General features: G+C 32.2%; 1 protein-coding gene across 4 annotated transcripts in view; it reads right to left on the reverse strand.

Annotated features, from left to right (window-relative positions):
- Positions 1–25,011, reverse strand: part of LOC129944092 (frequenin-1) — a 303,407-nt gene that overhangs the window by 186,468 nt on the left and 91,928 nt on the right. The window contains exon 1 of one of the 4 annotated variants that reach the window (XM_056053281.1): positions 24,878–24,969. The exons of the other annotated variants lie outside the window; for them this stretch is intronic. The gene's annotated coding sequence lies outside the window, so the exon portion shown is untranslated. Of the gene's footprint in view, positions 1–24,877; positions 24,970–25,011 lie in introns of those variants that run through there. 4 annotated transcript variants of the gene reach the window in all.

The following is a 25,011-nucleotide window of genomic DNA, read 5'->3' on the forward strand; positions in this document are numbered from 1 at the left end:
GTTATTCAAATTAATTTATTTAAAACAACGCATTTTTTAAGGATTGTCCATAAAAAGTATACATTTTTAAGGTACTTTTTTTAAGACAACAGCATTCCGATTTTATAGCTGGCACATAGAATCAAGCCGTTCCATAGTTAGTGCTTTAGTAATTTAAAAGGAGAAACGCAAACACAAAAATTATTACAAATTGTCTTAAAAATCCATTAAAATAGAATTATGTTTTCAAACATCCTTTCGCTTTTGCAGCTTAAATTGAATAATAAAACACACCCGTTCCTGGCGTTGTTGTTTGGTTAGTTCAACACCCTTATATTTCAAAAAAAGTAATAAAAAAAGGAGTTTTTGATTATATTTATACTTTGCTTATGAAAGGATGGAAAAAAGTTATTTTCTGTGTCACTGCAATTGTAATTTCAACCCAAAAGCAATTTCATGTTGACACAAAAAATAGAATAAAATAAAACCATACTCTAATCTCAAGAAGATTTTTATTTTGTCTAAATTTGTTGTTCTTTTCCTTTTTTCAACCCACTTATTCATTGAGGCCATTTTGAAGTACACATTCATTCTCAAAACCCAACCCATATCCTTTTAGAGAGTTGTAAATTGCACAGAGAAAGAGTTTTTTTTTTTTTGATCATAGTTAACTTCCGGTTTTTATTTTTATATTCCACCTGAAAAAGGGAACGAAAACTAGAAGAAAATTAAGACATTTTTTCAGAAACATGGTTTTTACATTTTGAATGGAATTTTGTGTTCTTTTTTTTTGAATAAGGTTATACAGGATTTTGATGGAACAACGAAGGTATTCCATTTAGGCTCAATTGCATTTGGTTAGAAACATACTCGTAAAGGGATAACAACATTTTGTGATTTGAAGTTTCAGCAACAAGAGCCAATGGCATGTTAGGTATGCCTATAAATGGAAACGTTTTTTCCTCAAAAGACATTTCGTCGAGGTATTTATTGATGATGGAAGAGAAAACACCAAGGAATGTCACAAAAATGACAAATAGGCAAAGAGAAACTTTTATTGGAAAAGCAATAAAGTGATACATATTTCAATGAAAGATTGTTTTATTGATAGTTTGATTAATCTATCACATATAAAGGTTTCAGGATGGATGATCTCCTAAAGAAATACTAGATGATTTACACTTATCCAAGACTTTGAGACATTTCAGGTTTAGAAAATCAAGAGCCAAATTTGTTCGAATTACTTTTAATATTTTCGCAAATTTCTTTGACAAAATTCGATACTAAAATTAGAAAGTTAAAAACCACAAAAACAGCTTTATGAGTATCAGTATAAAAGCTTTAATTCAAAAAAGAATATCCTTGACTTTAAGTGAGAAGAACCACTTAGAAAAAAGGAAGACCTCGTAAATTATTGAAATCAATTCACTTTTTTAAGCCTTGTTATGTATTTAACCTAAGCATACGTCATTTAACTGTTGAGTCCAATGACATCGAATGTCCATATACCTTTTAGTTTTTATCAAATATGAGCTAACAGTCGTCCTCCAGTTCAGAAGTTTCTTTTATATTCATCACTTTACTTATCGAATAAACATTATACTTTCTGAATTGTTAACAGGGTTTTAATTTAGTTCTTGATACAGAACAAGCCTATATAATTTTTACCACATTATTTTTTTTTCAAAGATGTTTACTAAAGAATTGTTTTTATTTTATCGTGAGCTGCTCCCTTGTTTTCAGGCAATATTTTTAAAGAAAATCATTTCAAGTGAAGATAAGACTGAAAGTAAAAAAGGGTTAAAACTGTTGTGAATCTTTTTTCCACCGGAGTACCAACCCGACGACGGACGGAATATAATTCCGATTATTTTTAAACAATATACGCGAATTAAATTCCTTGTTTTTTATTTTTTTTATTTAAAATTAAACAAATCGGAGTTGTACACCGCCGATGTGCCGCGAGAATTAATTTGACAATTTATTAGAGACGTCAGTCGATATGTCAGGTAGATGAAAGAATTCACCACAGGTAGCAATAAAAGTATTGCCAGCACGGTAGCTCAGCCTAAGGGAGGGTTTCGATTAGTGAATATTTTATTAATCGAGGTGATTAAAAAAATTGATATAAAATTGATATCAAAATGATATCGAAGTATGACGAGGTGAATTTCTCCAAGTCGTATTGTTTAAAGTGGGCGCCAGAAAACTTTTTACTGGAAGTTTACCAAAACCAGAAGCTGAAAAATTAGTCTTTAAACAAAGAATGAAATAAAAGAAAGGTTTTGTTTCCCGGATGGGAAATTATGTTTATGTTTATTTGCCTGGAAAACCTTGGCCGAAACCGGGATTAAAAACCAAGATCTTTTATAAAAAAAAGGAAAAGATACAAATTGAATTATGGAGATTGACAGAAGGTCAATTCTCGATAAATGTATTGCAAACAAAAAGAAAGATTATTAATCGATAACAAAATTGGAAAACAAAAAAAGACAAACCAAGAAAAATCACTTCAAGAAAATTTTCGAACCAGAACCAAACGGTTAAACACTTCCCGTAGTGCCATGAACAAAAAAAAGGACTTTTGACGCAAAGGTCAAAAGGACGAAAAACAATATCCTTCAAAAAACAAAGAAAACACTATACTTAACTTTTCCACTTCCACAACAGCTATCGTAGTCCTTCTTCAAAGAAAACTTTTCTCCGCAGTAGAAAAAAATGTAGGTCTTTTGAAACAAAATCCTTCACACAGTTTTTCCTTCGTCTAATAACTTTGGGCGCAATCCAAAAAGTGGCCATCATCATGGCGAGCTTGACCCTTCCGGCTACCTGCCCTTAGGCAATCCTCTCGGATCTTTTGCGTGGTGATCGATATGTCTCGGTCCCGCAACTTCCTCCATCCATAAGATTGGGGTGTGCGACCGAGAAGCCAGATATCTTTCATCGCACGCGATCTCTTTAAAAGGTGATGCGATCACCCAGTAGCTCAATGAGTGACTTCAGCTCTTCACTTTTCAACCCATTCCAGCCAAGACTTTCTGGAAAAATCATGTGGAGTTCCTCGCATTACCGAGTATTTACACGCGCTAGTTTTTGTTTGAGGAAAGACTACTTATGTGGTATTGAAGGAAGTCGGTAGCCAAGCCTATAATTAAAATAAAAGTTATTAAGATATTCTTGGAGTAATTTTCTATCGCTAATAATTATGTACTTTATGGTGGGCCCTGGGCCATACTACGTTGAAGCTGGTGTGACTTTTCTACACACATTGTTGGGCATGGGTATCGTCTTCATGCCTTGACGATATTGTTTATCCAATATGTGGGCCAACCGTCGCACAGTTCGTTGGTGTGGAATCCTTTCCCACACTTTGGTAGGACCTGTTAGATTTGCTTTCCTTAAATGCTAGAAGAGCAAGTCACTGGCTGATGGTCCAGGTTTCTACTAAACTCTTCCAGAATTTTGCGGCCGCAGTAAGAACTCGTTGAGTGTGGTTAGCAACAAGGGAGGTGAAACTTGTTGTGGTAAAATTTACCGCAACAAAACTAAAGTTTATAATTTAAAATTTAATAATTTACTGAGAAATTTTAACAAGTATATAAATTAGTTTTTAAATACGCTTATAACATCTACTTCAAAGTTGTTTTAAATAAAGTTAAAACAATTTTTACAAGGACCCCGTTCTTTTTGTTGTTAAATTATTTTTAACTATCTTTTTGATTTTTTGAAATATCAATGTTGACATTTCACGATGTTCGAAGATACCTAGAACCTAAATCAAAGGTTTTAAAAAAGATATCTATGTTTGCGTACGTCGGCGTTCTTATGTTTGGTGAGCCTCTTTTATGTTGGAAATATCTCAAGGCCCAGAGCAGATATTGGCTTCAAGTGAATTTTGTATATCAAATAATAACATCAAAAGATGCAGAAATGACTTTGAAACTTATTTACAGCAATTTAAAACAAAAAGGTAGAACATTCGGTTGACCTGTATGTGACGTGATAATTAATTCATAATTTTGAAAAGGTTCTTTTTATAAAATAATAAAAAAAATAATAGAGAAAGTTACAAACAAAACATTAAATTACTTCCACAATAATTTTTGGCATCGAAGAATAACGTTTTTGCGACCTGATAAAATTTTCAGAATAATCACATTAACGGTTTCTTATACGAAAAAATACTAATAAAAGTTGTTAAAGATTGAATTTGACTCTAATATTTTGCTAAAATTAAAGATTTTCCTTCAATCTAATTTCATCTTATTTAAAATATTGTCTTAAACAATTATTTTTTTTAATCAAACAATTAGTTTCTTTATAAGAAAATAAGAACCTGAAGGTATTGACTTTTAAATTATTTGATTCTATTCAAAAATATTAATTGGTAAATAAAATAATGTTATAGGAAAAATCGGATCAATATCTTTTTATAAGAAATAGATACAAACTTTCACAAAATGTTTTTAAAATTGTTCAAATTTGGTTTTCGTCAAATCTCGGGAACAAAAACATGTATGGAAATAAGACTTATTTTATCATATGGAATATAATGTTGCTATCTTTAAGTAAATTTTTAGAAAAACTCATATATCAACATTTTTCACTAAAGCCTAGTACGCTGCTGATGCGAAACGAAATTTCCCATACAAAAATGACATGACGAAATCATAAACGAAAATTTCGCTGTGCTTTTCGTTTTTCAGTACGCTGCTGAACAACGAAATGTGTCATTTTAGTGGATAGCTGTACTAGATTTTTTAGTACAATTCTCCACTCTTTTCGTTCTCAATTTAATTGCCCGGTATATTAATTGCTTGCGAAATTTTGACGTTTAATTTATTTATTGGAAAAAATTGTTTACAAATCAAAATTGAAAATTGTTTACTCGTGACTTTCGGTGTTTTTGTTTTTTGTTTTCCACAGCTGACAGAACTCTACACAAATATTTTTCCGTTGTGGTTTTCGTTTTAATTTCGCTCTACACTTGGAGACCACCGAAAAATTTCGTTTCGCATCAGCAGCGTACTAGGCTTAAGCACGAAAACCTACAAAATCAGCAAAAAATACTGATAAGAAATAGTTCTCGACTGAAGTATTATGAAAAAAATTACAGATATTGACTTAAAATTTGTTCCTCTTACACAAAATTTTGGTATTAATATTCTGTTAAGGTTTAAGAAAAATCGATAGACGGACACGGATGGCAAGTTAGTCGCTCTTTTTAAATGTTAAAGTATGCATAGATATAGAAACAATTTCAAGCCATCATTCATTTTATTTTTGAATGGTTTTGTTGATTTAAACAGCGACTGTTTTTCTTAAACAATTCGAAGCTTGTTAGTTTAAACGAAGCTAAAAACGTATGAGATTTTGTTTATTTGTAAAAATATGCGATTTCTATAAGCTTTTCATATATCCTATTTAATTAAAAATACAACCGTTCTCTTGTACGAGCCTTAAGTAAGATCCCAAAATCTTCCGCTTATAAATCTTAATCAACAAACTTTCCCTTAAAATAAGGAACAACAAAAAAATATGAAGTTTCTCATATTATTTATCATATAACTAACTTAATCTTGGGGTATTTTATGAGACTAAAAATCTCGTATAACTGATAGCATCGTTGCCGTTATAACAACATATACGACCAACACGAAGCTTATACTGTATACGTTTCAAGAAGATATTTCATATCTAGCCACAAAAGAAAAACAAATCAAATTTTGTATATTATAGTGTTGAAATATTTAAGTATCACAGTAATGTTGTAAGCTGGAATTTAAGGGACATATTATTATTACCCCCCCCCCCCCTCCCCGACCAACTCCCAGAAACGCCCAAAAAAATATTTATCTTCCGCATAAAGCTTTGTAGAGTATATCTCTTTTAATCCAGAATTATTAATGATGACAACCATCATAGCTCCAGGAACATATGGCTTACATTACAAACCTACATATTTATATATTTTTCTGTTGCTGTGGATGCTATTTTATGCCACAAGCTATTTTGTATCCTATATAGATGGAGAATAACTGGCATAAACATAAATCTTCAACCCACCTCGGCCCTCTTGAATTTTTTAACATACCGCGCCAAACATTACGTTATATTGAAGAATGCAGAGCAGAGAATCCCGGCGAATATGTGAGGATTGTTATCGCAAAAGGATCTACATCAGCAGCTAAATAAGGTTGGCGTTGGTTGGTTGTTGAATGGTGATAATCAACGTACAACCATGAGCTTGAATATTAATTCAATGCTTATACATCGTACAATGTATCCTACATTTCAGCAACATATTCATGAGTTTTTGTAAAAAAAAAAAAACAAATTTTGAATAATGTCAACACTTTTGAAAATGTTTGGCATTATTTGGTACATATTTTCAATATGGAAGTTGTTTTTCATATAATATACTTTTCATATACCTTCACACATAAAGCGTTGATTAATTTCTTCGTGGTATGATAAATGCATTGTAATTTTTGTTTTTGTGTTTTTTTTTTTGTAAAAATAAAGAATACAAATTGTTGAAATCAAAAATGTTTCACAAACACGATGCACAGATTTTAAAACATAATTGTATTTAAAGCTCGTTTTATCTTTCTTCTGGAACTTTTGAAAATTTGACATTTAATTCTTCATGATAAATCATAGTCAATTGAAATTTTCTTGTGAACAACAAAAAAAAAAGCACATGTGGAAAACCCCTTAAAGGAGCATGATTTTGAAAAAATAAGAGTTGCATTCAAATAAATTTAGTTTTAATGAGATGGCAAGATTTCCAAAAAAAAGAAAATTAAAATAAAGTTTATAGAGATTCCATAAATTTATAGGAAAGTACATCAAACATTTCTTTGCACATGAAAACAAGGTTGAGAGTGATATTTGAATCCTTTTTGCTTTTCTTTCCAAATTTGACAAAGTGAAGAAGAAAATGACTTCGAAATCCTTAGAGCAATGAAATTTTACGAATAGTAACCACTTTCTTGATTTTTGTTTATGAAAACAAAATCTTAACAGTTCATTAAAAATGTTAGAACAACCTACAACTACAAATTCATAATAATTCAAGTTGAACCAAATGAGATTCTTGAGAATTAAAAATTCAAAGGTATACATTCAACAACTTGCATGTTGGAAACTACTGTTTTTCCAAAGTTTAGAGATTAGAAATGCTTTTAAAGTTACCGTGTGATCCAGCCCGGCAAAATTCTCATTCAAACCCTCCAAGTGGGTGCCAGGCGCGTAATGATCACCACAGTATGAGAACCTCATGCCCTGTAACCATTTTAAAGGGTAAAAAGAAACCTCATTGGTGGCGTAAAGAACTAGAATCATTCAGAAAGAGCTGTCTCAAACTCTTCAATAGATCTAAGTACACTAGATCTAAATCTGACTGGGACTTATACGAACAAGCTCTAAAGCAATATACAAAAGAATTAAGGAAGAGTAAGAGGTCTTCTTGGAGAAACTTTTGTGGTAAAATAGAAAATACTTCAGAAGCCTCAAGACTCAGGAAAATTCTCTCAAAAAGTCCAACAGTACCCAGTGCTTTAAAGGCAGAAGCAGGCACGTGGACTATCACAGATGAAGAATCTCTTAATCTGTTATTAGACACCCACTTTCCAGGTAGTTCTAACATACTTAACGACTTAACATCAGAGTCTGAAGCTTCTACAAGCGATTTAGTTGATCTAATAACGAGCTTTGATCGATATAAATCTCCAGGGCCAGACGGAATCATTCCGGCCGAACTACAAAAATGCTCAGACATGATCATTCCACCATTGGAAATCATTCTGACAAGCTGTTTAAGGTTAAAATATATCCCAAAGCCTGGAGAATGGCAAAAAAGTCTTCATTCCTAAAGCATGGAAACCCCTCCAAGATAACCCTAAAGATCTACGACCAATCAGCCCATCATCCTTCCTTCTTAAAACCTTGGAAAGATTGATTGAAATTTAAATCAGACATAACTTAAAACCATGTCTCATTTCCACAGCTCAACATGCTTACTCTAAGGGAAAATCAGTAAAATCAGCACTTCACTTGCTGGTACGTATTATTGAATATTCCCTCGAATACAAAGAATATAACCTGGTAGCGTTCCTAGATATTGAAGGAGCTTTCAACAACGTCAGTTACCAGGCGATCACAACAGCAATGGATAAGCTGAAATTAGAGAAGTCACTCATAGATCTTATAAGTCTCATGCTCAAAAGCAAGACAATAATCGGGGCACCCTCCAAGGTGGGGTCCTTTCGCCTTTTTAATAATTCACCTCATTTGGGTGCCGGGCCATAGGAACACCACTTGCTACATGCAAATATCTTCTCAAACAATATGCTCTAGAATCAACAAATACTAGATGGCCACAGAGTACCACCTGCTTAGCAACCAAGCAAATATGGCCAAGTATAGACTTAAAACGGTCAAAAGGCTTGATATCCCTGAGCAGACAATGTATAAGCTCTACAATTGGAGTAATAACAGGACACTGCCTAATAGGAAGACATGCTCTGAGGCTATGGGTCTACACAAATGAAGAAGCTGCATGGACAAGGAGGAAGATGAAACGGTTCAACACCTTCTATGTGCATGTCCAGCACTCTCCATAAGAAGGAAAAACTTTCTGCGTAATCCCATTTTCGATAACACCAGTGAACTGGCAACGATTGACACAACACGTCTCTCTAACTTTATTAAAAGTATGAAATGGTTTGTTTAATTTCATTACTCTCCCATGAGTAACCTCATTAGTGGTATCACAATGGACCCTTGAAGTCTACGTGGGTCAATGACATCTGGACAGCCACTAAAACCTAACCTAACCTATCGTGCGATCCAATTTTCACTAGCGACATATAGGAACTATGGCAATTAATGCATCCCTAAAAAAATTCGAAAATCAAATATGATATTACAATTCCTTTATGACATTAAATTTTTTTAAATATGACATTACAATGGTAGAGAAATTGAAGAAAGTGGCTTCCCCGATTCCGTCCGTGTCTCTGTTTGACTGTCCTTGACTCTAAAGCCCAAACCATTAAGTCGATTGAGTTCCAAATTGGAAATTAAGTTCTTAAGTAGATCCACTTAAGGGGTTTTTAATTTTTAAGACTAAAAAATTTGATAACCGAAAATTCGAATGTATCAAAAACAAACCATTAGATTTTTATGAAATTTTCTCTAAAAATGTGTTTCTTTACTTAGCTTTCTCAATAAAAAAAATTATTTTTGTTTGTAATAATTTAAATTTGTTTCCGTTTCAAAATTCGATATCTCTACAACGAGTAAATATTTTTCTACAAAAATCAAATCTAAAATGTTCTCATAACTGTATATTAGAAATATTATTGATCAAAAATTGAAAAATTGTATAAAGGTCTACGAAATTACTTTAAAAACACACTCTAACGATTTAAAAAAAATATAATTAAAGTTTTTTCTTAGAATTCAAAGGGTTTTAAAATTTTTGAAGTCAAACTTATTTTGGAGCAATATTTTTAGGAAAAGAATCTTTGGATAAAGGTGCAAGTAGGTGCGATTCAGTCGTGCATTTTATTTCATACGCATGTATTGTTTTTGGAACTCAGATTTATGATTTCTGTGCATTTTTCGAACACACAAAATAAAAATAAAATCGAGTGTTCCACTTTTTAAAAGTTTCATAAAATCTATTATAAAAAGAGGATGGGATGCGACCCACACTGATAACTTCCCATCCCGTCTGTCCATTTGCCTTGCTTAAAAGTTTGTCTATATATACTAGTATCAATTTTACCAAATTTGCGTACTATTTTTTATATATTTTATTTTTTATGAAAAAACGAACTGTTGGATTTTTATATACAAATTACTGAATATCGAAAACAATACTTTCTGTAAAATAAAATAAGTTTGAAGCCAATATTTTTAATTTTTGAAAAGCTATTTGAGTCGAAAGTAAATTTTTACCAAGATTTAGTATTGTTTTTTTTAAGAGTTTTATTTTTTGTAAAAAACCGTCAATTCGATGTTCTTCAAAATTCTATCGAATGTTGAAAACAATATTTTCTATAAGATAAAATTAGTTTGAAGCCAATATTTTATAGTTTTGAAAAGATATTTGAGTCGAAAATCAATTTTTACCAACTTTTGTTAATTTTTTTGTAGGTATTTAATTTTTTGTACAAAAACTATCAATTCGATTTTTTTCAAAATTTTACTAAATGTTAACAACAATATTTTTTGAAAGATAAAAGTAGTTAAAAGCCAATATCTACCATTTTTGAAAAGATATTTGATATTTTTTTTAAGGTTTTTATTTTTTGTGAAAAAAACTGTCAATTCGATTTTTCTCAACATCTTTCAGAATGCTTAAAGCAATATTTCTTATAAGATAAAATAATTTTGAAGTCTAACTTTCAAGTTTTTGAAAAGATATTTGAATCCATGTTCAATTTTTACCAACTTTTGTTAATTTTTGTTCGGTTTTTAATTTTTTATAAAAAAAAACTGTCAATTCGATTTTGTTCAAAATTTTACTGAATGTTGAAAACAATATTTCTTAGAAGATAAAATAAGCTTAAAGCCTAAATTTCAAGTTTTTGAAAAGATATTTGAATCGATATTTAATTTTTACGAACTTTGAGTAATGTTTTTTTTAGATTTTTATTTTTTATAAAAAAAACTGTCAATTCGATTTTTCTTAAAATTTTATTAGATGTCAAAAACATTATTCTCCGTTGCTCAAAATTGTTTTGGAGATGAAATCATATGTTAGTCTTTAAATTTAGGAGGTGACAAATTTTTGTTTTCAGTTTTTTTGATTTAGAAAAAAAACCGTTAGATAGATTTTTTTCAAAAAATATACTTCTTTGAGATCACGTTACGGTTTATTATATAAAATTTAATTCAAGTCTCTAGTGTTTTTGGTTCGTAAGATATTTAGGGTTAACCAAAATTTTTATCTTTTTTTTAAACTGCTATGGTAAATAAACCACCCACGCAATTTTCTTGAGAGCCCTTTCTGCATCTTTCTGCCTTATTATCTGTATAGCAAAATTTATTTGACTTCGATATCTCTTCTGGTTCTTGAGCTATGGACGACGAAAAAACGTCGCGAACGTACGGACGTACGAACGTACGTACACACGCACGCACAGACATCTTTCTAAAAATCTTTTATTTCGACTCTAGGGACCTTGAAACGTCGAGAAATGACAACATTTTCAATTTGACAAATCGGACCCATTACAATAACTTCCTATGGGAAGTTAAAAATAACTATTTTCAAAAATATTAAATAACTACCTGTATTTTTGTTCTAAATTAAAGTATAAATAAAAATTTTTTAAACAATCTTAACGAATGTTAACAACAATATTTTGTAAATTTTGAAACAAAATGGAACTCAATGTAATTTTTGGTTTTTAAGACGTTCTTGGTAACATAATTTTTGTGCAAGAAAACTATGCATTTGATTTTACTACTTCCATCTACTCACGCACCGTAATAGCCTTATTAGTAAGGTCCAATTACATCATCATGCCACTCCAAAAATCACACTTCATATTAACATTATAAGGATGAAGAGGCCTTACAATAATTATTCTTTAAATTCAAAAAGTCCGCTTATTAACGTATCCTCCAGGTTATAAATTGGCCTTATCATGATGATATGATGAACTTTATCAGAGAAGATACAAGATTCCTGAAGACCGACTTGAGTTCTTGTGTACTATAAAAGTCCTAAGTCCATAGTCTTTATGCAAAATATGGTGTAACAACGTTTTTGGAATTAATAATTCCAAAGCTCGACCTAACATCGACAAATCGGGCATTGCTACTGGTTTCGATCCTTTACATTGACAACTTTGATTAACAGTGCAAATTTTTCCACCATATTAAGTTTTCCAAGCCGAAAAAGTGCGTCACAAAGACCCAAAAGTAATCTAGTTAACTTCCTATAGGGGGTTATTGCATTGGGTCCGATTTGTCGAATTGAAAACTTTGACATTTCTCAACGTTTCAAGGTTCCTAGAGACGAAAAAAAAATTTTTAGATAGATGTCTGTGCGTGAAAAGGTCAGTACTTCCTTAAGTTCGCTACGTTTTTTTCGTCGTTCATAGCTCAATAACCAGAAGAGATATCGACTTCAAATAATTTTTGTCATACAGACAATAATGCAGAAAGATGCAGAAAAGGCTCTCAAGAAAATTGCATCGGTGTTTTTTTTACCAAAGCAGTTTAAAAAAAAAATGAACATTTTGGTTAACCCTGAGTATCTCACGAGCCAATGACGCTAGAGACTTGAATTAAATTTAATATTATATATATATACCAAACCATTATTAAACCGATTAACAGTTTGTTTTATAACTCAAAGAAACTGACAAAAATAATTTCATCTCCAAACCAATTTCGCCAAATAACGTTTTTAACATCTTGTAAAATTTTGAGAATAATTAAATTGATCGTTTTTTTTTCTAAAAAATAGAAACCTTAAAAAACATCTCCTCAAAAACAACAAAGCAGCCGGGCTTGACGGAGTACCAGCGGAATTCCTGAAAGCTGATCCCGCAACCTATCCCAGGGAATGGAAGGACGGAGTGATTGTTAAAGTGCCAAAACAGGTGATCTCAAGAACTGCAACAATTGGCGTAGTGTTACTGTTTTGTCCGTTTTCCTAAAAGCTAACTTTTATCCTCGAATGGATAAAGGCTAGAATTGAGACTACACTCAAGAGGAATCAGGCTGGCTTCCGCAGCGGTCGGTCGTGCGTTGACCATATAATCATCTTACGCATTGTTCTTGAGCAGTCTGCAGAATTTCAAACACCGCTAAACCTCATGTTTGTAGATTTTGAGAAGACCTTTGACCGAGTTAACCGAGAATTTATATGAAGATCACTTCTTGGGAGAGGAATTCCGCCAAAAATTGTTGCCATTATAAAGGAGTTCTACAACTATCAGCAGCTATCCGACTCTTTCGAAGTGCGTCAGGATGTGAGACAAGGGGATGTTTTATCGTATTCAATGGAGAACGTTTGAAAGGCTTAGCCATTTAGACTATGCCGACGATATATGTCTCATGCCAAATAACATCAGTGGGCTAAAAGAGATGTGTCAAACTTAACGGGTGAAAGGAGAATCGTGCGGTCTTAAAATAAATAGCAAAAAGACAAAAATAATGCTAAGAAGCCAGCCAACACAACATCGTATTATTCTGCATGACACGCCTGTTGAAGAGGTTGAACAATTTAATACCCTCGGAAGTATTGTATTAGCAAATGGTGGTATGGATCTGGACGTAAAAAGCAGACAAAATAAAGCTCGCATTGCCTTTGGTGCTCTGTCGCAAATTTGGAAATCTAGTGAAGTCTCCTTACGCACTTAACTGAGATTCTTCGAATCCAGGCTTTTGTGAACCGCTGCCTGCGTCACATCTTTGAAATTCGCTGGCCACAAACGATATCTAACCAGGAATTGTGGCGTACGACAGGTCAGAGGCGCTTGGACATCGAAATCAGAAAGTGCAAATGGCAATGGATTGGTCACACACTGAGGAAACCAAACGTCGATATTGCGAAGCAGTCCTTTGAATGGAATTCTCATATGGGTCACGGCGGGTTGTAAGACCAAGAACATGGAAATCTACAGTGCTATCGGAAGCTAACTCCCAGAGAAAGACGTGGCCACAGTTAAGGTATCTAGCTGCAGTTCAAGAAGGATGGAGACGTTTTGTTGACGCCCTATGCCCGCAAGGGGCTAGAGGACCTCATGATGATGATGATGATGAAAAAACATTACTCATAGTTCAACTCAAATATCTTTTCAAAAACTTGAGATTATGGCTTTAAACCTATTTTTTTCCCATAAGAAATATTGCTTTCAACATTCAGTAAAACTTTGGAGAAAAATGAAAACGACAGTGTTTTTTAAAAAAAATAAAAACTTAAAAGAAAATTTAATAAAAGTTGGTAAAAATTGATTTTCAACACAAGATATTTGTGTTCAAAACTTTGAGATAATGGCTTTACACTACTTTTATCTTTCAAAAAATATTTTTGTCAACATTCAGTAAAATTTTGAAAAAAATTTAATTGACATTTTTTTTACAAAAATATAAAAACAACACTTAAACTTGGTAAAAATTGATTTTCTACTCAAATAGCTTTTCAAAAATTCAAACATTTTTTATTTCACAGAAAATATTGTTATGTATTTCATAAAAATCCAACAGTACGTTTTTTTCATAAAAAAAATAAAATCTACAGAAAAAAGTACTCAAATTTGGTAAAATTAATGTTCGGTTCTTGATATCTATCAAATTAATCGCATTCATCCAATTTGTAAAAATTTAAGAAATGCTACTAAAATTAGAAAAAAAATGTTTTTGACTAAAAATCTAGTTAACAAAGCTTGATTTTCAAACCAAAATATTTCTTTATATAAAAAATATTGTTGGTAATTTTAATTTTTTTAATAATAATTCAACTGACAACTTTTTTAACCAAACATGAAAACCTACAAACTTTTAAGCAAAACAAATCAATAAATGAGATGGGAAGTTATCAGTGTGGGTCGCACTAAGCCTCTTTTTGTCTTAGTGTGGCTACAAAATTTACATTATTTTTGAAGTGAATTTTAACAATTTTAATTCATTTTTGAAACATATGCATAATATGTTCTATTTTAAAAGAGATAACATTTTCAAAAGAGACAGCTGAGTAAATAACAAGCAATTCGAAATGAAAGCTCTCATTGGAAAAACCTTTGTTTAAAATATTTCATCATAATTTATTTTGTAATCCTGGCAACACTTCCCCAAGGCCTATGAATGGACCCAGTTAACTTCCCATTATGTGAATGCATTGCATGGGCAATGCAAAATATCGTGCGCAGATATTATTCAAACCCTGGATAGGTAATTTCACGTAGAGCTTCTGTTTGATTTATTCCACCCCCGCTGTGTTTTTACTACACATTTGCAATATAAATGCCTTTTTTACAGATCTCGCTTATTTCATATCGGTACAGGAGCAAAGCACACTATGGGTATAATCGTCCTTTTTACGTGCATTTCAAATATAACTTTTTTAATGGCGCTTCAATGCACAAAAATATACCAATACAAGGTTCTTTTTCTATAGAACTTAAGTATGTATGTGTGTGTGGGATTTTGTTTTGTATTTATGTACATAGTAAAATGTTCACTCGTGCATGCAGGCAGATGGCAACATGTTGCATAACATAAAAGTCAGTAAACGAACGTCGAGAGTAACTTGCTGCTCGTCAATGGTTTGCATCGGTAGTTTGGAATCACTCTGGAAGGTACCTAAGGTATAGGTCGTAAAATCCGCTAGAGGTGGAATATTCGTCCCATTCGTTCCAAATGCTTCTGTGCCATTGATTATACCCTCGTATAATCTTTCACATGTTGGAAAATTATACCTTTTTTGTATGTTTGAAAGGATATTTGCATGCGTAATGACGCATTTGAAGAATTAATAGGTTACTTTAATGGGCAGCAGAAGAAAAATCAGTTGAAAAAAGAATTATTATAGCAATAATTTTAGAAGTCCTTCGCCCTTTTTATGGTTTTGTGTGTTTTTTATTTATTTTTTAAATGATATTTTTTTTAAATACAAACTTTAAAATAGCAAGGAATGGAATATATACAAAGGTATAAATCTATTGAATTTTGTGTTGTGTAATTTGCATACAATTTATGGACAGCAAGGATTCAATTAAAATTCGAGCTAAATTAGCTTTTATGTTACACATTATTCGTAACTTCATGACTCATTGAATTCACAAGTCAATGGGGGTCTACTGCATGGTACCCATTAGCCTAATTCTGAGCGTAATTCTGATATTTGGTATCGAGAAATCAAAAAAACATTGATTATTCCTGGAATTCTTTTAAAATGTAATTTTATAAAATCCACTTCAATCAAACGTTTATATTGAAAAAGAACCATTATTAAAAAATATATTGAATTAATCAATTGCTACTTTTTTTCTGGTTTGATATTAAAATTCTAAAATAATGCATCATTTAAATCACACAGATGTTTTAATTAACATTTAAATAAATACTATCCATTTGACTAAGTTATGCAAAAGGCATTTTTTGTAAATAATTGAAAAAGCCAACTCGAAAAATGTTGATGGAAACTTTTGAATGACCCCTTTTCCTCATAAACTAATTTAATATTCATTAAGCCAGTTAAAAAAATTAAAAAAAAAAATTATTAAATTCACATTTTTGGTTCAAAACAGAAAAAAATATTAAATTTAAAAACATTTTTTCTTTTTAATTTCACTTTTGCATTGAGAATTATAAATGATTAAATCATTACATGAGCTTAATGGTTGAACTATAATTATATTGTGGGAGTGCAGTCACTCCAGTGGTTACACGATATAACTCAAGTGACAGTAAAATCATATACATACTTACACACATACATAATGGATGAAAATTTGTAGGGAAAAAATTCCTGGAAAATTGCGCCCTTAATATAAACATCAAGCACTCGCATACGACATGTGAATATTTCGCATGGTGAAAATATACTTTGACCTTTTTTGTAGAATTTCTATGGCTCAGCGGCTTTTTGCTTAGTGATTGGATATACCTCCCCCGAACGGAGTCAGGCCACGTGTTGAGATAAAAATACTATAAAGGTCATAATACTGTATTTAAAATACTTTAAGTTGAAATTCTGTGTCAACACTCTGTAGTCAAAATTCTCAAGGACACAACTTTAGTTGGTCTTAATTCTGCATTCATAGATGTTTTGAAATCCCAAAAGAAACAGGTTTTCTTTTTCTAAAGCGAGAATAATGTATCTTAACAAATTGTCATTGATTTTAATTGTGTTGTTGTCGTAAACTAAAACAGAATCTTTTATATTAGTGTACCTTTCATTAACTCTCCTTTGCTTTCTGATCGGTCATTAATTTTTCACTCAGTTTGATCAGATTATTTTTAGAACCGGAAATAGCTTTCTCAAGTTTATTTTACATAGATAACAAAACAACTTCTTTGTTGGGCTTTAAAAAATAAGTCACCAGCACCATTCTTTTAGAAAATCCAAAGATAGTGAACTGGCCGATACTGCTTTCTGTTATTGACTATTACGGACGTTTTGGTCATCAGGAAATTGCTATACTACAAAGCGTTTTGGAACGTAACTTTTTTCAAATTTCAAAGGTGCGAAGAAGTTTTCAATTGTAAGGTTACGTCTGATGTTGAAATGTTATGGCATCAACGACATCACCACATGATATCCACAACTAAACTTCATAAATAAGTTGTAAAAACTGAATAATATATCATTGATATGAAAAAAAATTATCGAAAACATTCCGGGGAAAAAAAGGAGCCCATGACACCATTGTACCAATTTTTTCCCTGATGTAAGTAGGGCTAACTATTACTTACTTATACTTACTAAGGTCCTTAGACCTGTTAAGTCCATTAGGAAACCCCTAAAGGGGCATAGAGCCACTACTACACCTACTCGACCTCGTGTGTGGTTTCCGGAGATGTGTTTCAGCTCCAACTCTTGCCTAGTGACGCTGATTCCTCCTCGACTGACCTGCTCAATGTGTTTCTCGGTCGTCCAGCTCTTCTTTCTTCTTGTGTGAGCGGATTCCACATTCCTTTTCGAAGAGTATGTCGAATTCATTGCCACTTACGCCTTCGTATTATTAAGTCTATAGGTTCCTGACTTGTCCTTCTATGAAGGACCTCATTTGATATCCGGATTGGCCAGAAAATCCTTAGGATGTACCGAAGACATCTTTTCACGAAGGTTAGAAGCTTTCTTGCGATGGGTCAAGTAACCTTCCTGGTTCTGCACCCATAAAGAAGCACAGATTCGACATTTGTGAAAAACAGTCGTAGCTTTGTTCTTAAGCTAATAGAGTTATTACTCCAAATTTTCGACAGCATACCGAAACTCGCTTTTGCTTTGCCAATATGTCAAATGACGTCTCATTCATTATCACCTCGATGAAGACGATACTTCAAAGTTATTGAAAACTCTCCACTTTTTGCACCGGTTTCGAGGAAATATTTATTTCAGAGGATGGTCAGGTTCCGAGACTGATCACTTTTTTCTGCCGGAATTAATTTCCAGCCCCATAACTTCTGCTTCTTTCTTCACACTTGTTGTCATTTGATAGAGATCCATGATCCTATAAGAAACTAAACAAACGTCGTCCGCGTAATATAAGTGCTTTAAATAGCATGTCAAAGTCCGTTGGATCCCTACGCTACCTGAAAAAGTACAGCGTTTATCACCAGCGAAAAAAATATTGGTGACAGAACACAACCCTCTCTAAGTTTGCTACGGATTTCAAAATCCTCTCACCTCTGACAACCTGATAGTTACACTTGGATTCATCATGTGTTGACTTTATAATAGCAATAAGTTTTTCTGGAATATCACTCAAAGCAAAGCTAATCGGATGTATTTTGACGCTATCAAAGGGCTTATAGAAGTCGATCAACAGCAGTTGTAGTGGTGTTCGATATTCAACGCACTGCTCAATAATTAGGGTTAAAATGGTTAACTATTACTTTATTGAAATTTCTCTGAACTTTACGTTCTGAATTACGAATCCTTGGTTTTGACATATTTCTGGTGGTAGAATTTCCTAAACAGTTCTACGTGGTTACTTTGGCAAAAATACACAATTCAGTAGTTCATTAAAAAAGTATACGGATTTTTTAAATTCTTACAAGACATTGAAGGCTTAGATTTTGAAAATACCTCTTCGCAGCATAACGTAGCTAATACGCATTATTTTTTTTTTTCAAAATGATGTAAATATCGTCCATATCATTTCATATTAACAAGTTAAAACCTTTAATCCAAGAACATTTTTTCATTGTCACCTTAAAAATTTTGATGAAACATGTTTTCTCATTTAAAACCAAATTTAATATTTTACAAAAAGTACTACTTAGTATTTCCTTAACATTTGTGTAATGGCTCATGAGTTATGACATAAATAACAAGCCTAAATAACCTTGAACCATAAGAGCATTTTGTCATAATCACGACTAAGGACACAGTTTTTTAATAAAGGTTTTTAGTGGGTAGGTTAAATAAGGTAATATCGTAGGTACAACATTCACATCCATAAAAATAAGTATGTACATTCAAACTTTTAAGAATGTTTCACTGCTTCAATTAAAATGATAGATTATTTTTCGGTGTGTTTCACTTATCAATTTTTTGTTGAAAAATTAAGTAAAGGGAATTTCTATAGTTCAAAGCATAAAAATATTTAAAAACATTAAATTTAGTTTACAAAAAATATGTAATAAGTTTATTATATTCCAGTTGCTTCTACAGTTCAAAACATAAATGAAACGAATTGAATGATTTGGCTATTTTTAGTTTATTTAAAGAAGCCGTGGAACAAAAAAAATGGAAAAGCTTTTTTTTTCGGAAAATATTTGTTTAATGTTCAGTAGAATATGTAAAATAATTGAACAATATTTTACTTATTTGTTTACACAATCATTGTGCTTAAGTTTTAAAAATAAACCAAATATTTTTGTGTCCCAAATAAATTTATGAAATGTGTTTTAAAATATAAGTTATTTTGTATAAAAAGCACACACTCAAGGGGATTTTTGTTACCCTTATTATATCAAAATGCAGTGTAAGCATTGGGAAAGGAAAAGATGGTTTGAAAGTAAGTGTCGGAGAACATTTTTATTTATTCCTGAGTATTACAATAACTGGGAAAAACAGAGTGTAGTAAAGCATTACAAATTCTTGTAGTACAGCTAAAGAATGAAACCAAAACTAGGCTGAGGGCATAATGATGAGCATTTTTGAAGGCGTAGTATTGGGGTTTGAATTGCTTGTGGGGTGGAATGTTTATTTATTTATTTATTTTCGTTTTTCAAGTAACATAACTTTATGGAGACTGCAATTAAATCAAATAATACTAAGATTTATAACATATGAGTTAAATATAATTAGCTTAAAATAATACAGTTTATACAGAAATCAGTAAATGGACTGTGTTTGGCATAATTTTTACTATGAAAAGGAACATGTACAAAGTTTTCATCTCTAGATCGCAAACTAAGAGAAGGTATGTAAATATTAAACATTGATAGCAAAGTAGAACAATCTATGTTAGAATTCAAAACATCGAAAGCAAAGAGTATCGAATATTGCTTTCTTCTCTGCACTAAATGTTTAAATTAATAAATTTACACCTGGCCTCTTAGGATGGAATATCTGCGTTTCTAAAAACCTTACGTAACGCGAATTTGGTAAATCATCTGAAAAGTTTGATAAGCCATCAACAATTTTAATATATTCACTACATCCAACCAAATAACTTTTAATCCAGTCAAGGAGAGCAGAGTGAAACCCTAGCAGCTCAAGTTCAAGATCAAATGCCTTTGAAAAATAGGTGTAAATAACATCGACTTGCAAGCGATTTTCTAAACAACCAAGACAATAATTCGTAAATATTGATAAATTGGTTGTTGTCGATCTACCACTACCATAAGGCTATGCTGATGATGAGAAATATGATTTCCAACTAAATTAAACAGTTTGTTTTTAACAATTGCTTCAAATACTTTTAGCAATTGCTAATTCCAGTGCAATCAATTTTCCACAGATCCCTTAGGTCCAGATTTATGCAGAGAAGTAGTCAGAGAATGTTTCCAAGTTGTTTCTCTCTAGACAATGTAACGTTTAAGTTACTACTTTTTGTGGTCTTATTTTCGAGGAGATACAAAATTCCATTTGTCAACCCTCCTTACTTTAAAGGAATCCAATTAAAATTCTCAGACGAGGCCAAATACCTAGGTCTTGTCTTAGACAAAAAACTAAATTGGAACCGCAACGTACAGGAAAGAGTCAAAAAGCTACTATAGCTCTCTTTTCTTGCAAAAAAGCTCTTGGTAATAAATGGCGTTTACAGCCCAGAATCACGCATTGGCTATACACATCGGTAATCAGACCGATTTAACGTACGGTGTGGCAGTATGGTGGACTGCTTTAAAGAAAGGTATAAACAGGGATAAGCTAAATAAAGTCCAACGTTCAGCCTGCCTATGTATAAGCGGATCGCTTCGCACGACCCCGTCTGCGTCACTGAACACCTTGCTCTACCTTACACCTCTTGACATATTCAGTAAACAAATAGCTGCAAGCTCTGCTATTCGCCTTAATGCTTCATCGCAGTGGACTAACAACAACATTGGCCACTCCGTAATTCTAAGGTACTTAGAATCAATTCCAAAGCACACAGACTACCTACACCATCCCCCAACTACAATTCGACAGGAATTTCCAGATTTCTGTACCTACCAGATATTTTTGGGAGATAGGACATTCTTGGAGGATGAGTCAATCCACTTTTACACAGATGGCTCAAAAACCAAAGAAGGGGTTGGTGGTGGTGTGTACTCTGAACGACTGAAATTAAGTCTCTCATTCCGCCTTCCCAATCATTGTAGCGTGTTCCAGGCGGAACTTTTGGCGATTAAGGAAGTCTTGTCTTGGCTCAAAGAAAACGTGATATCAACATCTGATATCCGTATTTTCTCCGTCAGCCAGGCCGCTATCAAATCTCTGGACTCTGTCCCTAAAAACTCTATAACAGTCCATAACTGTCGATCATCTCTAATGGAGATGGCGCAACAGTTTAATATTCACCTTTGCTGGGTGCCGAGCCATAGAGACATTCCAGGTAACTGTAAGGCAGATGAACTCGCCAGGAACGGTACAGTGCAGCCCATCCTACCACCTTTGGCAAGTACTGGCATACCAATCGCTACTTGTAAACTGCTACTAATGCAAGACGCTGCGAGGAGGGCAGGCACCAGGTGCAACAACATCACCACGTGTCAAGCAACAAAAAACATATGGCCAACACTGGATTTAAAACGTTCAAGGTGCTTGCTCTCTCTAAGCAGATCGCATATAAGCTCCATAATAGGTGTCATAACCGGACAATGTCTAATAGGAAAGCACGCCACGAGACTAGGCGTATTCTCAAATGACTTTTGCAGAAGCTGTATGGACGAGGAAGAGGAAGAAACGGTTCTTCATCTTCTCTGCACATGCCCTGCTCTAGCTCGAAAACGCAAGAATTACCTAGGAGAATTCTTCTTTAACGACCTAAACGATCTAAATCATATCAATATAATCAGCTTCTCACGTTTCGTAAGGGACTCTAACAGGTTCCATTGAGCTTAGGAGGAAGCCTCAAGATTCATGTGGTATCACAATGGGCCATTAAACTGGCCTAAGTGTGTCCGTTTCCATCTTGGACAGCCACTATAACCTAACCTAACCTACCTACTACTTTTTGTAGGAGGAGTAAAGAAACTCTACGATGGTGTTCAAGTGGCGATTAACGTAAATGATTCAACGATTATATAAGAATCAATTTAATTGGTTTAAGTTCAATACTGCCCAAGTGACCTAAGTTGCAGGAACACCAGCCCCGGGAAAAGGTTTTTTACTTAAATTATAAATGTATATAACTTTTTATGAAAACATCCAGATCAACGGCGAAGAAAAACTTCTTGCATCGACTTAAGAAAACTCATAGTTGTATTTATTTCCGTTTAAGCTGTTTTCTTTGTAAATATGTATATAAGACAGAAATCAAACAAATATTTTTTATTTAAATACAAAATTCTCAGGAAAGTATAAGAGAATTGCATACAAGAAATTATTGAAATTCTACAAAATTTTGGATAAAGATACACACAAAGATTATAATTCCATACAAAAGTTTAATAAATTCAAAAATCTTACTTTATTGTTTTCAAAACCAGCAAATAAAACATCTTTTTACTTTCTAACATCTGAAAGTGCAATGTAATAAGTTGGTAAGTGGTTTTGTGGAACAACGTTCTAGTCTCCATCTAAAATCAAGACTTAGTGAAAAAACTCTTTTGAGAATTAGAGTTCAGAATTCTTTGAAGAAAACCAGTAAATTTAATTTTGTCATATCGCTAATATTTTATTTAAAAGTTTGTATTGATTTTGTGTATTTTTATACAAGTCGCTGATAACATTTAAGTCGTAAATATTTAAGTCTCAGAAAATCTTTTATATCACACTAGGTTATTTTTTAATTCGTTAAAATATTTGTTTTTATTTTCAATCAATGACGACACTAACAAGGAAACTAACCTTTGAATTTAAATGAAAATTAAATTCTTCTATAGAATAAATCCCTAAAAGGAATTGTGTATATACCCTTAAATAAAATATTTTCTTTAGAAATGTACTGTACGTGGGTCGTCTATAATGTAAGGATAAAGTTGAAGACGAATCTTAACTTGTAACATTAAAGGTAAGAGTATGTTGAAAAATAAAATGATTCAATTTAATTTAAGGTGCTACCTTTTGTACTTATTGTCAAGAATTCCTCACCAATACTTTGTCTTCATTCTGATTATTTAGAAGTAAATAAACCATCACTAAATAAATTTATAAATAAATAAATCCTTATCAAAAATTCAAACCAGAAAAACAAGCGATTACGTGACAAACTGTAGATTCCAAAAAAGGTTGAATTTTAGATTTTGATTTAATTTAAGAGTAGAATTGAAGTTATTTATCTATAGAACAATTTATTTATTTGGGGTGTAAACTCTTTGCCAATATCTTTAAAAAGTCAATATTATTAACAATACATCAATTTCATTTGACAATATTGTTTCCATTTGTCAAATTGAAAATTTGAAATTAAAGACTTTTAGAGAGATGTCTAAAGGTGCGTGTGTGGCACGATCGGGATGATTTTTTGTCGCCCATATCTCAAGAACCATTGGAGATATCGACTTTAAAAAATAAAATTATTGTTCTAGAGATAAAAATGCAGAAAGATGAAGAAGGGACTGTGGGTGTTTTTGTTACCACAGATATTTTAAAAAATGTGAACATTTTGGTTAACCCCAAATATCTCCGGAACTAATTACGCTAGCAACTTGAATTATACAATGTATTGCAACGTTATACCAAACAATAATATTTTTGAAAAAAAAAATCCAATGGACGGTTTTTTGTATAAATCTAAAAAAACTAAAAAAAAGCATTACCCAAAGTTGGTTAAAATTTACTTCCGACTTAAATATTTTCTTCAAACCATTTTTATTTCAGAGAATATATTGTTTTCGATATTCAGTAAATTTAAAAGAAAAAACAACGGTCAGTTTTTTTCCATACAAAATTTAAATCTCCAAACAATTGTACGCACAAATGGTAAAAAATGATTTTTGGTTGTCGATATCTCTTGAATAATAGAAGATATTGACTTCATATTAATTAAAGTAATCCAATTTTTTTTACATAAGAAATAAAAACATTTAAGAAATGCTACTAAAATTGGTGAAAACTGGTTTTCGACTAAAAATCTCGTCAATAAAAATAGATTTTGAAATCAAACTATTTCATCATTATGCAAAATATTGTTGGTAGTTTTCAAATTTTGTAGAATAATTCAACTGAAAACTTATTTAACAAAACACGAAAACCAATAGAAATATATTTTGTTCAAGTCTTAAGCAACACAAATCGACAGAAGTGATGAGAAGTTACCAGTGTGGGTCGCGTCCCAATTTTGTTTGAACTATTGTACGGAAATTATTATTTGACCATCTGATGCCTATTCATCAAAAAGCGGTATCACAGTATTTCCAGTTTTGCACAATCATTCAAATACCCAGAGGGAGATGTTATGGAATTGAATTCAAAAACAGACTTTCACAAACTTATAGGAAAATCCATTCATATTTATATTAGAAAAAAAAATCCACAATGGTTCTTCCACTCCATCGCACCCTGAACAAAATTTACGAGCATACGCAACGTTCTTTTTTCACTCACTTTTCAAAGTTTGCTAAAAAACTCAAAAAGTCAAAAAAAAAAATATGTAAACTTTTTTATATCATCCGGCGGCACACACAAACTCTAAACACCTTGGGGCTGTTTTGAAAACTTTCTAGCACTAACTTTTATTC

This window comes from Eupeodes corollae, chromosome 2 (assembly GCF_945859685.1).
Source record: "Eupeodes corollae chromosome 2, idEupCoro1.1, whole genome shotgun sequence".
In the NCBI taxonomy this organism is placed as follows: domain Eukaryota; kingdom Metazoa; phylum Arthropoda; class Insecta; order Diptera; family Syrphidae; genus Eupeodes; species Eupeodes corollae.